Source organism: Chelonia mydas, chromosome 3 (assembly GCF_015237465.2).
Source record: "Chelonia mydas isolate rCheMyd1 chromosome 3, rCheMyd1.pri.v2, whole genome shotgun sequence".
Lineage (NCBI taxonomy): Eukaryota > Metazoa > Chordata > Testudines > Cheloniidae > Chelonia > Chelonia mydas.
In genome coordinates, this window is record NC_057851.1 from 34,839,270 (window position 1) to 34,854,928 (window position 15,659).

At 42.2% G+C, this 15,659-nt stretch overlaps 1 long non-coding RNA gene across 1 annotated transcript; it reads left to right on the forward strand.

Moving 5' to 3' along the window:
* Positions 1–506: 506 nt before the first annotated feature.
* Positions 507–9,965, forward strand: LOC122465322. Its single transcript, XR_006290071.1, has 3 exons — positions 507–728; positions 1,040–1,172; positions 9,335–9,965. It is a non-coding gene; the product is annotated as an uncharacterized LOC122465322 (long non-coding RNA).
* The last annotated feature ends 5,694 nt before the right edge of the window (positions 9,966–15,659 follow it).

Sequence of the window (15,659 nt, forward strand, 5' to 3'; positions counted from 1 at the left end):
TACCCCTGTTCTTTTTATAGTTAACACATTTACTCCACTTATGTCAGGCAGTTCTCTAAAGCTCATGTTATAACTTCAATTTTTTCTGAAATAGTGATGGCCTGGTGATTGTTGCTCAACACTGGGAACTCTTGAGTTACAACCGAGGCTCTAACACAAACACAGTCAGTGGCCTTGGGCAAGTTACTTGAAAGTTTCGCCATTTGTTGAATGGAAATTGGAATACTTATGTACTTCACACAGTGTTATGGGGGTTGAATGATGTCTATAAAGTGCTTGTCAGATTAAAAAAGACATATGGATATTTGAAGTTATTATGATGGGAAATCCCATTGAAAAGATAGTGTTCCGGTGTGTAACAGAGTAGCCTAGCCCCTTTAAGGGATGCTACAGGCTACACAAACTGTCTTGTCTTAGTCCAGAATCAAGAGAATTCTGGGAATTGTTCCTAGAAGGGAGCATGTGATTGCAGGCAACAGCAAGACCTGGTGAGAAAGGAGACAGGACTATAAAAGAACTCCCTTCAGCTTAGTCAGGGAGATAACTAAGTAGTAGCTGTTGGCTGAGAGACTCATTGTGGGGAAGGTACCAAAGGGAAATGGCAGCAGCTGTTGGAACTCTCCCAGTAAAAGGAAGACTTGTAGGGTGCTCCTGGCTGAAAAAGGTTAGAAGAAGGAGGTGGCCTATGAAAGGCTGCGGATGAGTCCTGCAGAGGAAAGAACCTTAGGGTAAGCTGTTCAGAGGAATGAAAGACTATTTGTGAGCCCTGCACTGAGGGCTGAAGACTTAGTTCTGTAGCAAATGGCCGGGGATGGGAAGTGGTGTGGGCCTGAAGGCTAGCATGTACACCTGCTCTTATTTTGGGGGCTCAGGCAGGGCTGCTGGAGAGGGTTAGGAAGGCTTATTCATTCCCCTGCACCAAAGGGGCAGATGAAGGTGTGCCCTTGGTAAAGACTGCTTAGCCCAGGGAAGTGGAAGGACTTCTTAGTCTTCTTTTTTTTTTTTTTTTTTTCAAACTGTCTGGATATCATTACTCCAGAGGGGAGGACTCTATGGTTTGTCTGCATGGCTAAACCACATCAAAATAACAGATGGGAAACTGAGTACCCTACCATCAGGAATCTGCAGCCTAGAGGGCAAATTGAGGCATTCTGAAACCTAATGCTGGAAAGGTAAGCCTTCTGTGAAACAATGCTCACCAACTCTCAATTTTCCCACCATTATGATTATTCTTTGTGTAATCCTGCTGCTAGAAAGTAACTTATCTCAATGAGTTATTTTGTATGATTTTTGAAGGCCAGTGATGTAAAGACCGATGTAGCTTTCCAGAGGTGTTGTGGTTCAGGCTGAAGAGTGAGGTTAATCAGATCACTAGGTCTGAATACAGCATGGAAACTTTTGATTCTCTTCACTGTGTGGGAAAATGGATCTTACTAAGAAGTTGAAGGGTGTTTCACTCCCTCCTAAAGCACAGCTGGTCCTTGAATGATAGAATCTACTTATTCCTCTCATCTAATTCCCTAGGGCCCATTCTAGCACCAATGAGCCCAGGTTCTTTGTGCTCCTTATTTACTTCCCTCAGAGAGCAACTGAAAGGCTGTATCTCCTGCTGCTGGAAGCTAACTTTTCCACTGAACTGTGTGTCTCTAAGCTCAGTATATGTGTCTGAACAATTTCAGTCATGTGCCAGCTATTCTAGATCTGCACTTGGCTGCCCTGGTATATGAGATGAGTATCTGGCCTGGTAATTCCCTAGCCTGGCTCCTTGCCCCCAGGCTGTCTGTGTATCAGACACCCAGGTTAGGTAGACCTTTTGAAGTTCTGGAGAGTCTTTGGCCTCTCTGCAGCCTCCTGATAGGATTCCTATTCAGTACTGCTAGGCAAACACTTCATCACATTATTCTTCCTGGCAGGTGTGTCTGGTCTGTGGGAGCTGCTTCTTTTAAGCTTCCAAAATGGTGGGAAGGGATCTACATGTGTAATGTCCCCCCAGCTCTTCCTGGCAAAAAACACTGAAATTCTCCGTTGTAATAAAGTGTGCGCACACACACAAATACTATGCTTTCTGCCTGGTGAACATTTCTGAAGTGAAAACAACTTTTCATATCTGAATCTTTCTCTAGTTTTAGTAGAAAATAGCAAAACATTCAAGACAAAATTACAAAGTGTCTTGATCTTGTGAAAGGAATAAACAAAACATGCCCCGCACTCCTGCACCCTTTGATGTTTCTTCAGTATCCACATCTTGCTGCCCAGAAAACAGGTGGCAGTCTCTCTTCATAGAATCATAGAATAACAGAGTTGGAAGGGACCTCTGGAAGCCATCTAGTCCAACCCCCTGCCCAGAGCAGGACCAATCCCAACTAAATCATCCCAGCCAGGGCTTTGTCAAGCCTGACCTTAAAAACTTCTAAGGAAGGGGATTCCACCATCTCCCTAGGTAACGCATTCCAGTGTTTCACCACCCTCCTAGTGAAAAAGTTTTTCCTAATATCCAACCTAAACCTCCCCCACTGCAACTTGAGACCATTACTCCTTGTCCTGTCATCTGCTACCACTGAGAATAGTCTAGATCCATCCTCTTTGGATCCACCTTTCAGGTAGTTAAAAGCAGCTGTCAAATCCCCCTCATTCTTCTCTTCCGCAGACTAAACAATCCCAGTTCCCTCAGCCTCTCCTCATAACTCGTGTTCCAGTCCCCTAATCATTTTTGTTGCCCTTCGCTGGACTCTCTCCAATTTTTCCACATCCTTCTTGTAGTGTGGGGCCCAAAACTGGATACAGTACTCCAGATGAGGCCTCACCAGTGTCGAATAGAGGGGAACGATCACATCCCTCGATCTGCTGGCAATGCCCCTACTTATACACCCCAAAATGCCATTGGTCTTCTTTGCAACAAGGGCACACTGTCAACTCATATCCAGCTTCTCGTCCACTGTCACCCCTAGGTCCTTCTCTGGAGAACTGCTGCCTAGCCATTCGGTCCCTAGTCTATAGCGGTGCATTGGATTCTTCTGTCCTAAGTGCAGGACTCTGCACTTGTCCTTGTTGAACCTCATCAGATTTCTTTTGGCCCAATCCTCCAACTTGTCTAGGTCCCTCTGTATCCTATCCCTACCCTCCAGCATATCTACCATTCCTCCCAGTTTAGTGTCATCTGCAAACTTGCTGAGGGTGCAATCCACACCATCCTCCAGATCATTAATGAAGATATTGAACAAAACCGGCCCCAGGACCGACCCTTGGGGCACTCCGCTAGATACCGGCTGCCAGCTAGACATGGAGCCATTGATCACTACCCGTTGAGCCCGACAATCTAGCCAACTTTCTACCCACCTTGTAGTGCATCCATCCAGCCCATACTTCTTTAACTTGCTGACCAGAATACTGTGGGAGACCGTGTCAAAAGCTTTGCTAAAGTCGAGGAATAACACGTCCACTGCTTTCCCTTCATCCACAGAACCAGTTATCTCATCATAGAAGGCAATTAGATTAGTCAGGCATGCTTTCCCTTGGTGAATCCATGCTGACTGTTCCTGATCACTTTCCTCTCGTCTAAGTGCTTCAGAATTGATTCCTTGAGGACATGCTCCATGATTTTTCCGGGGACTGAGGTGAGGCTGACCGGCCTGTAGTTCCCAGGATCCTCCTTCTTCCCTTTTTTAAAGATGGGCACTACATTAGCCTTTTTCCAATCTTCTGGGACTTCCCCTGATCCCCATGAGTTTTCAAAGATAATGGCCAATGGCTCTGCAATCACATCCGCCAATTCCTTTAGCACTCTCGGATGCAACGCATCCGACCCCATGGACTTGTGTACGTCCAGTTTTTCTAAATAGTCCCGAACCACTTCTTCCTTCACAGAGGGCTGGCCACCTCCTCCCCATGCTGCGCTGCCCAGTGCAGTTGTCTGGGAGCTGACCTTGTTTGTGAAGACAGAGGCAAAGAAAGCATTGAGTACATTAGCTTTTTCCACATCCTCTGTCACTAGGTTGCCTCCCTCATTTAGTAAGGGGCCCACACTTTCCTTGGCTTTCTTCTTATTGCCAACATACCTGAAGAAACCCTTCTTGTCACTCTTAACATCCCTCGCTAGCTGCAACTCCAGGTGTGATTTAGCCTTCCTGATTCCATTCCTACATGCCCGAGCAATATTTATATACTTATCCCTGGTCATTTGTCCAATCTTCCACTTCTTGTAAGCCTCTTTTTTGTGTTTAAGATCAGCAAGGATTTCACTGTTAAGCCAAGCTGGTCGCCTGCCATATTTACTATTCTTTCTACACATTGGGATGGTTTGTCCCTGTAACCTCATGTTCCCTATCACATGCATTGAAAAATGATAAGCCAGACCACCAAAAATCATGAGACTTAAAAAATAATAAATAACGTTGGTGTTCTTTTTATTTGTCTTCTGGATTTTTTTGTTTTGTTTTTCAGTCTTCTGGGTGCATTTGGTTTTATTTCAAGCTCTCCCCACATAACCATAAGGACTAGAAAGTACAACTGGTCAGAAAAAGGGAAGAGGGATTGTCAAGGTTCCTTCCCCACTCTCAACTCTAGGGTACAGATGTGGGGACCTGCATGAAAAACCGCCTAAGCTTATTTTTACCAGCTTAGGTTAAAACTTCCCCAAGGTACCAACTATTTTTCCTTTTGTCCCTGGACTTTATTGCTGCCACCACCAAGCATCTAACAAATATAACAGAGAAAGAGCCCCCTTGGAAACTTCTTTCCCCAAAAAATTCCCCCAAGCCCTACACCCCCTTTCCTGGGGAAGGCTTGATAAAAATCCTCACCAATTTGCATAGGTAAACACAGACCCAAACCCTTGGCTCTTAAGAAGAATTTTAATTGACGAAAAAGTAAAAGAATCACCTCTGTAAAATCAGGATGGTAAATAACTTACAGGGTAATCAGATTCAAAACATAGAGAATCCCTCTAGGCAAAACCTTAAGTTACAAAAAGAGATAAAAAACAGGAATGTACATTCCATTCAGCACAACTTATTTTATCAGCCATTTAAACAAAACAGAATCTAATGCATATCTAACTAGATTGCTTACTGACTTTTTACAGGAGTTCTGACCTGCATTCCTGCTCTGGTCCCGGCAAAAGCAACACACAGACTGACAGAGAGAACCCTTTGTTCCCCCTCCAGCTTTGAAAGTATCTTGTCTCCTCATTGGTCATTTTGGTCAGGTGCCAGCGAGGTTGTCTTAGCTTCTTAACCCTTTACAGGTGAAAGGGTTTTTCCTCTGGCCAGGAGGGATTTAAAGGTGGTTAGCCTTCCCTTTATATTTGACAGGAATGTTGCATGGAAAACATTGGTCACAAACTGAAATATTTCAATTTGGATATGCCACTGCAGTGCCTCACAAGAAGAGTAGTTCAGATGCCTCATGCTCCCACTTTCTACAGGCCAAGCTCCCAGGTCAGACTACATCACCCAAAATATTTGATTTTGTTGAAAGCCCACGTTTCCATCCAGAAAGAGTTTTGATGAGACATTTCCATTCAGTTGTACTAGAAAACTCTTTTTAAAAAGCTGAGATTCTCTCCTTCACTTGTCTCCTGGACCTAAGGCTTAAAGTACACAACAAATATTTGCAAGATTCATAAAAGTTGGCAGCACTGCATCCTCTTTGTGTAAATTACATCCACTCAGGGCTTGTCTATGTGTGGAAGTTATACTGGTATAAGGTAGGACATGAATTTAAAATGCTAGAGTTATACCAGTAATATAGCCATGTGAACACTCTTGTTCTGGTGTCAGAGTAATTTTTTTTTCCAGTTTAGTTTATGAAACTCTGGAATCCTGAAAAAAGCCACTTTTATTCTAGAACAAGGGGAAGATATACCAGTATAACTCTAGAGTTTTAAATTCACTATACTATACACAGTAACTATACTGATGTAATTACATCTGTATGTGCTGGGGCAGACATGCCTCATGCTGACAAGGAGGGGGTTAATGAGAGCATGGGGGTCAGCACTCAAGTCATGCCAGAGTGCTCTGGAATATGGTTCCAGTGCTCTTCTTGAGAGCTGGAATAGTATTCTGATGCTTCTGCTAACTCTAGCCACGTCCAAGACTCTGAGTGTGGGACAAGTGGGGCCCCAGTGCCTGGTGAGGGGAGCTCGTCCTGGACCAGGCAGCCCCTTTCAGTCTATGGCTGCAGAGTGCCTTCCAAGCTGGTAGGCTCTGGGCCCACGCAGGGAGCACTTGGCAGTGGGTCAGCATGGAGGGAGCTGGGGATGCTGTAGCTGGCATTGCGCAGGGGAGCATAGAGCCAGACCACTGAGAGCCTTGGCTGGAGCCAAGCTGGGCAATGTTGGGTGCTGGATACTAAGGCTACTGGGACTGCAGAGTGCCTCATCTAGATCCTCCACTGCCACTATCTTCCCTCTGCTCACCTTTGTTCTCCCCCAGGGACTCCTGCTGCCCCAGTATGCAACTCAGCCCCACATTCCAAGCAAGCTTCTGCTGCCTCTGGGGGTGGTCCAATACTTTTTTTTTTTTGACTGGGGCACCGCTGTGGATCCAAGTGGCAGTGCCACAGCTGCAGCAGATGTCAGGCATGGCGACAGGACTTAAAAAGAGCAGACCCAGCCCACTTTAGGGTTGACTAGGAAGAAGAGCAGAGCTTGGCTTCTCCAGATGTGAGAGAAACCTGATTGTAGCCCAGAGACTGAGGTGGCTTGCTTGGTGGACAAACCTCCTGGTGGAAGGGATGACCAGACCCGGGGAAACTTCTTTTTACCCCTCAGAATTATATTCCTTGTAGGCCCAGGACTGACAGTATTCAGTCCTGGACTCGTAACAATTTTATGGTGTGATGTGCAGTCTATAATAACTGAAACCCATTTTACCTTTGGCCCTGACCCTGCCGACCACGTGAGTATTTACTTAAAGTTAAGCATGTGAGTAGTCCCTTTTGAAGGTGGTGAATGCTTTAAATGCTCCACTGGATCAGGGCCTACATAAAAGCCGGAAATCCAGATGTTCTAATTACCTAGCCATAGTGGTTCAGAAAGTTTCAGATCTTAATATTACCACAACCTGATATACAGAAAAGCTATTTTAGAGTAGGGTTCATATTGCTGATTTTTCTATCACTTGAAAGACCCATATATGGTGAATCAGGCAACTTTGCTTTAAAGGCAGAGGGATACAAAAATAGTACCAGTCAAAAAGCTTAAAAAAAAATTGCAAAACAATGTTGTGTTAAAATGTAGCACAATGGGGTGGTATGATATGATGACTGTATTGGCTCTGGAAATAACTAGATGTTTCCATTCCATTTCACACACACAGCAGGGCAAAATTTATTGCACACAATGTTTTTTGGCAAAAAATGCAGGTTTGGTGACACTGAAATGTTTTGCGCATTCATGTCGATTTTTTTGCCGAACTGTTTCAGTCAAAAAAAAAAAAGTCAAAAATTGAAACATTTTGTTTCAATATTTTTTAAACAAATGTTTTGATGTTGGTTCAAAATGACTCTTTGTTTCACAATTTCCCTTAATTTATTAAAAAACAAAGTTTTAAAATCGGCCAGTTGAAACGTTTACATTTTGTCAAAATGGACAGCTGCTCAGTCAGAGTTTCCTCAACAACAACAGTTCAAATTCTGTTAACTTTTACAATTCAGCAGAAGAAGCAGGCAGTGACAGATGCTGGGGGAAGGAGCTTGAAGGGATGGGCAGCTGGTGCATAAGGGAGCCGGAGTGGAAGTGTATGCGAGGCAGGCAGTTGATGTGGCAGTGGAAGGAGACATGGATGGGCTGGAAATTTTTGTGTGGGAGTGAAGCTAGGAGTGGGAGGACAGACAGGTGCTGTGTGAGGGGCTGGCAGTGGGTAGGTGTGTGTGGGGGGGGAGAAGTATGAGAAGCCAGCGTATAGTGTGTGTCTGTAAGGGACCATCAGTCTGGAAAGAGGGCTAAACAGGGAAATCATGGTTGTTCTGAAAGGAGGCATGACAGCTACATACCACTTATATCAAACAAGCCAAAAGGAGAGAGGTGGGCAAACCTTCTCTTGCCAGAATGGTTTTGCTGATGTTGTAAAGATGATATGCTAACATCGAAACAACTGTAAAACTGTCTCCATTTGGCCATGAACAATACTTGCTTTGAGACAGTGAAATGAGAAATCAGGTGCTGTACTTAATGATTTGTAAATTATATGTTTTGGGTCATATGCTGTAGAGCATGAATTTGAGGCAAGAACTTCAGTCGCTTTCTCTGTCCTTTGCCCCTGAAATCATCTTTCTTTCTAGGCTGGCCCTTCCTCTTCTCTGCATCTACAGTACAGGAGACTTCAGTGAAGTCCTAGAGGTCTGCAAGCGTTTTTCCTTTATAGGGAAAGGCAGAAGAGAAATGTTAAAGAAAATGTAGAGACCTGTAGATGCAGATTGACCTGCCTTTGGGGGTAGAAATTGAACAGCGGACAATGTGTGTCTTCCCCCTCACCCCACAGGAAGGCTTTCACGATTTTTGTTTATTTTCAATAAGTACATAGTATTCTTTCTGAAGAAAGAAGGAAGAGCTACCTGGTATTTACAGGTTGGCAGATATCTCTAAGAACTGCTGACTTGAAGAATGCCCAAACAGATGAAGAAGGGGATGGAGGAAAAGGTTTAGAGATCTATTGAGGAAACAAAGTTCATATAACATTTCTCTTGGCTTTGTGTGTGTGTGGGGGGCGGGGGGCAGATATTTTCTATTTGGTGGTTTTGTCTTTTTCCTTCTAAGTAATTGTTTTATAACTTCAGTAAATTCTTTGAATGAAAGAATGTAAAAAGATTACACCTTTATTTCCAATTTATTTCCCTAGCAAAGGAAATGAAGACTTAAATAACAATCATAAGCTTTATTCAGATTAAACTGAGAGTTGTCATAGGATCCAAAGGGATTAACAAAAATTTGACCTTGTCTCAAAGCAGGAGAGAAGCAAGATCCTGGCACTTGGGGTATTTGTGTGTTGGGGATGGGGATTATTTTGGATTGAGGCGATCTGGCACTTGAAGTGTAAGGGAAGGGAGAAAGTGCTATTGTCCATCAGCTGGGAGGCAAGGGAGGGAATGCCGCAAGGGAGGGAATGTGAGGTGCTGCCAGTTTGGGGGTAGAGTTTGGTTGCTGTTGTGAGGAGGGGAAGAGTTAATCATTGGGGAGGGAGAAAAGGAAGGAGTATAAGGAGCCAGCAGTTCATTTGGGGCATTGGGGCGAGGGAGGGCTGATTGGTAATGTGGGAAAGAGGAAACTAAGGAGAAACGTACTGCTTTAGTTGCCTATGGGTTTTTGGTTTTTTGGTTTTTTTTTTGCCTATAGGTCTGAGCCAGCGTAAAGTTGATGGGATTCAGAACCGAATGAAAATAAATAACTTGCATGGCGGAGTACACCAAACAAGGAGATGTGACTCTATTCCTGAATAAATGACTAGCAGTACCCATGGAAAATATAACTTTCACCTCAGTGTGGCACTTCCATGACATCTCCTCGGATATGGTAATGCTCAGAAACATACTTGCAATTTGGATCTAGCTATGTATTGTCCCTCTGCTCCTGCCCTTTTAAATCTCTGATTGCTCAATCTAATGCACCGCTTTGAACAGAGCTGTTGTATCCACTCCCTGCTTCCTAGACTCCTTGCCTCTTCCTATGCCCACCAGTGACTATTCTCCCAGTAAATTCTCCATTCTATATGCATATAGGGATTAACTTCTCATTTGGAAGAGCAGGATAATCGTCTTACTTCATTGTATGAGCTCATAGTTCAGCTACATGGAGTTGAAATTTAGTTCTCCAAATGTCTGGTATGTGTCAAACAATATAAAATTCTGTTATATGGCTGTAGATTCTTGTTGTGCAGTTGATTGGGTATTCTTCCACTCTCCCAGATTATCCTACATCCTAATCTGTCATCAGTAGTATGGTAAAAAATTCTGGGCAGCTCTTTCCAAGTAGAATCATAGAATCATAGAATATCAGGGTTGGAAGGGACCTCAGGAGGTCATCTAGTCCAACCCCCTGCTCAAAGCAGGACCAATCCCCAATTAAATCATCCCAGCCAGGGCTTTGTCAAGCCTGACCTTAAAAACTTCTAAGGAAGGAGATTCTACCACCTCCCTAGGTAACGCATTCCAGTGTTTCACCACCCTCCTAGTGAAAAAGTTTTTCCTAATATCCAACCTAAACCTCCCCCACTGCAACTTGAGACCATTACTCCTTGTCCTGTCCTCTTCTACCACTGAGAATAGTCTAGAACCATCCTCTCTGGAACCACCTCTCAGGTAGTTGAAAGCAGCTATAAAATCCCCCCTCATTCTTCTCTTCTGCAGACTAAACAATCCCAGTTCCCTCAGCCTCTCCTCATAACTCATGTGTTCCAGACCCCTAATCATTTTTGTTGCCCTTTGCTGGACTCTCTCCAATTTATCCACATCCTCTTGTAGTGTGGGGCCCAAAACTGGACACAGTACTCCAGATGAGGCCTCACCAATGTCGAATAGAGGGGAACGATCACGTCCCTCGATCTGCTTGCTATGCCCCTACTTATACATCCCAAAATGCCATTGGCCTTCTTGGCAACAAGGGCACACTGCTGACTCATATCCAGCTTCTCGTCCACTGTCATCCCTAGGTCCTTTTCCGCAGAACTGCTGCCTAGCCATTCGGTCCCTAGTCTGTAGCTGTGCATTGGGTTCTTCCATCCTAAGTGCAGGACCCTGCACTTATCCTTATTGAACCTCATCAGATTTCTTTTGGCCCAATTCTCCAATTTGACTAGGTCCCTCAGTATCCTATCCCTGCCCTCCAGCGTATCTACCACTCCTCCCAGTTTAGTATCATCCGCAAATTTGCTGAGAGTGCAATCCACACCATCCTCCAGATCATTTATGAAGATATTGAACAAAACCATAGATAGACCCCAAGATGGAAACTCTCACAGTTGCTGACCCCTTTCTTCCTAGTGGATATAAAATTGAATTCCTCCTTTACCTAATCCAATTTACATAGTCCTTTGTACTCTGCTCCCAAGAGAAGCCAGGGAGAAGAGGTAAAATGAATTGAAGGTCAGCAAATACAGGCTCTGCTAGACTTAGAATTAGAGCTAATCAAAATTTTTCACACACAGCTTTTGTCAAAACAAAACAAAAAAGAACACAACCTGCCCTTTGTTCAAACAAAAATTTTCACTAAAAGTTGTCATCAGGATCAAAACATTTTAATTTATTACAACGTTTTTGAACTTTTTTTTATATATATAAAAATTTATTGAAAATTGCATTTTCTTACTGAAAACTCACTTTCAGAAAGCAAAAGTTAAGAAATGACTTTGGGGTAAAAATGTAGTGGAGACAACTTCAAAACATGTCAGTTCCAACAGTGAATACATTCAGAGAAAAATATTACTTTTAAAGCAAATAATTTCAGTACTTCTGCTGATCTCAACTTCCATGATATTTCACAAGATGGTCACTGAGGTACCCAGGACCTAAACAGTTTAGATCATTATGGATTAAAATGAACATTAAATTGCACATGGAAAATAGCTAGAAGCCAGTGCAGACTCTGGAGCTCAGATGTAATGTACTCCCTGCCAGAAATTTAGCTTAACAAGTGGGCTGCTACATTCTGCACTAGGGGCTTGCTCCAAAGTCCATTGTACTTAATGGAAAGATTCCCACTGGTTTAAATATGCCTTGGATCAAGGTCTAGCTGAGCTTGTCAAGCAGTATTTGTTGCATGTTTTCCACCTAATGTATTTAATACTCCCCTCCACACCCCCGCCAATAACATAAGAATGTCTGATCTTTCTCTTCAGAAGCTGTACCCAGCTCTGATAAGGAGGAGAGATGAGATCTTTACTTTGAAACTCCACTAGCAGTTTTGCTAATTATGTCTGCATTGGCTGCTCACACATATATTCAATTTGGTGTCAAAGACGATGATGGGCAGAGCTATCAAGTGACTAGAATCTATGGAGAAATGGGGATGGATTTTCAAGTTCTACAGTGATGGGGTACAGACAGGGACTTCTGATGACTCAGTATCAAGTCAAAAACAACATTCTTTAGCTTTTCTTGAAATTGCTCTCAGTGCCATAAAAGAGGATGCTGTCTATTTACAAATGTGAATAAGAACATATGTTCTTACCAAAGGTAGATAACCATGTGTAATATTTTTGAAAAGGATAAACAGGTTCATCCAAATAGACTTATTCTCTACTTCTCCTATTCCGCTGGAAGTCTAACCCCACTCCTTCAAGCAAACTGAGAAATGCTGAATGATCACTGTTGGATATTTCTTTGTCCATTTCCAATTACTGTGTACCGATATTTATTTAACTTTGTTGAAATGAGACACACTGTATACAGTGACCTTGCTAAAGATGAGGGATAGCCTGGTAGTGATGAGTAACATCAGAAGCATTTTGATTCATATTCTGACTTGTTAGTATATCTTCTGCTTGGACTTTTTCCAAAGTCAGCTTTCAGCTAGTCTAAATTTCATCCACAAACCAAAGAGAAAAAGATATACTAAAAGAGAACTCATTTAAGAGAGCAACCTTATGCAAAATATTTACAATTTTCCTTCCTGTCCTAAGAAAGGACCTTTCTAATCTTCCCCCCTGCCACCTTGTTTTGTTCTGTTGTTTTGTTTTTAGACCATTCCTCTCTCTCACACACTCTAAAACAGGCAGGTTTTTCCTATTTAGTGTACTCTTGCATCTGTCCCTTTTCTCTTATTCTTCGTTTCATGCTTCTCCTTTGTGTCAGCCCAACTTTCATTCATTCTCCTTTTCCCCTGTACCCACCAACATACACATGCATGCTTTTTGCTTTACCCAGCTGACAGCCGCATGCTGTGCACCTGGCTCATGAAGGGAATTTGCCTCCTAGGTTTGTCATGTACAGAGACAAGTGCATTTAATAGCAGCCCATACATTTATGTGATAAAGAAAATTCCCATTTTTAACCACAATAGATCAGTGTGTAGCATATTCATGGATAGCAAGTTGATTTGACCTCCATTCACCATTGTAAAGGCAGATGCCATTTTCTTGTACTTTCACAGGGAAAAACAAAATGGAACTCGTGATGTTATGCTGATTCTTCAACTACCCATATGATATCTGTGGTTTAATGCAGACCATGACCGGAAGCAGTCTGTGTTTTAACCCACAAAACAGGAAGCCTTTGCTACTGTACAGGATGGGAGGGACAAGTGTTGAGTAAAGTTGGGCATAACTTGTGAAATATTTCTCTTGTGAGAATTCAAATACATGACACAATCCAGTTCATGTAACAATTCACTCTTGTAGCTTCTGAAACACCAGAATGGAGAAAGGGTTGTCCCTTACTTAACATCCCCCGCGCCCCGCGCTCCCCCCCCCCCCCCACACACACACACTGCTCATACCATAAAAGCAGGTGGGCTAGTTACAGCAGTAGGAGTCAAAGGGCTGGAAATTCTAGTCTTGACTCTGCTACTGATATTAAAGCTTTGCACACTTCATTATAGAAATGCTACTTAGTAGAGAGTATATTTACACACCACTTTACAGGTGGTGAAACAAAGTTCACATAGAAAGTCAGTGTCATAACCTGGGTTACAACCCTAGTTTGTTGATTTCTAGTTAGAACTGGTCAAAAAAATGGAAAACGTTTTCATGAAAAATGTCTCTCTCTTTCACTGAAAAATTTCAAATTTTGGAAATATTTAATCTTCTATTTCTAGTCCTATGTCTAATTACTGAACCTAGACAATAGTGTCTCCTTGGAAAGCCACTTAATTGTTCTGTGCTTCCATTTTCCCATCTGAAAAATGTGGTCAGAGATTCTATTTTTTTATTTTACCGCAAGCAACATCCAAAACCATACATGGTTTAAGATGTCCCTAGTCACGTACGTGTATGTGAAGTATTATTAGTCTCATTTTACAAATGGAACAACTTTGCAAGATTAATTAGCAAAAATTTCCCAATTTTGAAGAATAAGATAGCTCAGTAAAATCCGATCTCAGTGCTTGTGATCTTCAAATGTATTGTCTGTTCTGTGAAGGCAGCTCCTTAAATGATTTGGTCAGAGCTGGTATTCGTGAACTACTTATATAAGATAAAATACCATAAGGAAACTGACAAACAACAGCAACTAATGGAAAAATTGAGAATTTCACAAGCGGCATAAATAAAATTTGACAATTACTTGTTCAAATTATTTATGCATCTGTAGGGTTCAAGTTAAATAGCAAATTTTCTACCCATAGCTGTTGACAAATTCAGAGCTAATTCTGACAACAAAAGAAATAAATAACTCAGAACTAAGTTGACTTTTTCTCCAGGGTAGCAAAATTGAGATTTCCAAAAGATAAAACCTGTTTTGTGGGTGGAGGGGATGGTGAAGGAACTCGGGTGGTGGAGGAATGTAGTTTTCAGACTTCTCAAAGGGTATTAAACTAATAGAAAACAAACCACTAAATTAAAAAGCTGTAAACAAAGGTCAGATTCTGTGCTGGTGTAAATTGGCATAGTTCTATTGAATTTGGCACTGCTCTGCTCATAAACACATGCTGAGGATTTAGCCCATTTTTGACAGTCTCAGTGACAAAACATATTATAGATATTTGCTTGACAGGACTGGTAGAATTTAGAGTTGCTTTGCTTGATTGATTCTTTGTGCATGTGCCTGCCCCCTCCACCTACCATGCTGAGGGCTGTGTCATTTAGCATGACTCCATTATATTCAATTGAGCAGTGGCTGCGGGAGGCCAGACAGCATATGTCCTTGGGCCATACAAGTGCTATTTAGCTACATGTACCCTGCAAAGCCAGAGGCACTCAAGGGACTACAAAAAGAGTCACATTAGTGACAATAGTACTAAATGCCTATGCAGTGTTATGTAAATGCTCATGGTGATGAAGTGTGTGGTATATCTTCTCAGCTGGTTACAATGTTGTGCTGTGTATAGTAGGTTGTTGCTGCTTGCAGTGAATAATTTATAACTAATATTGTTGGCTGCCTGTCCTGATGAAGTGAGTTAAAAATATATATTCCCAGATGGGCTAATACCATTGTTTTCACTTACAGATCACTTTACTGACTATTTTCTTCCTCCTAACACCTTTTCATGGTGTGAAGAATAGAAGTGGTTGCTTGAGGTACCTTGAACTAGTCTACCAGTTCCTTAATCTCAGGCCTTGTCTAAACACAAATTGTACAGATTTAATTAAATCCCTGTGGAAACTGGTATGTATGTGAATGCTCTCCTAAACTAATTTGAGTGTTATATAGTGCTGCTTTTGTTAAATCAGTTTCTAAAACTGATTGAACTAAATTAGCGCATCTTTTTGTTTGTTCACAAGGCCTTGAAGGTGTTTTTCCTAACTAAAAATATAGATACAGAAAAATGATTTCACAAAAGTCTTTACTTGCCACTATTCACTATAGCACCATAACAATAAATGGTCTGAACAGTCTCTTTTTGGAAGCAGAAAGTTTACTGATACTTCCATCAGAATCTCTGGACTGATGATCCAGAGTAGGATTGAGAGAGTGCAGAAACTATTTAAATGTGTGTGGGGGGAAACAGGGACTCTTTAAACGTGTTATAAAATTGATTCTGTTTATCTGTTAATATACTTTAACTAGGA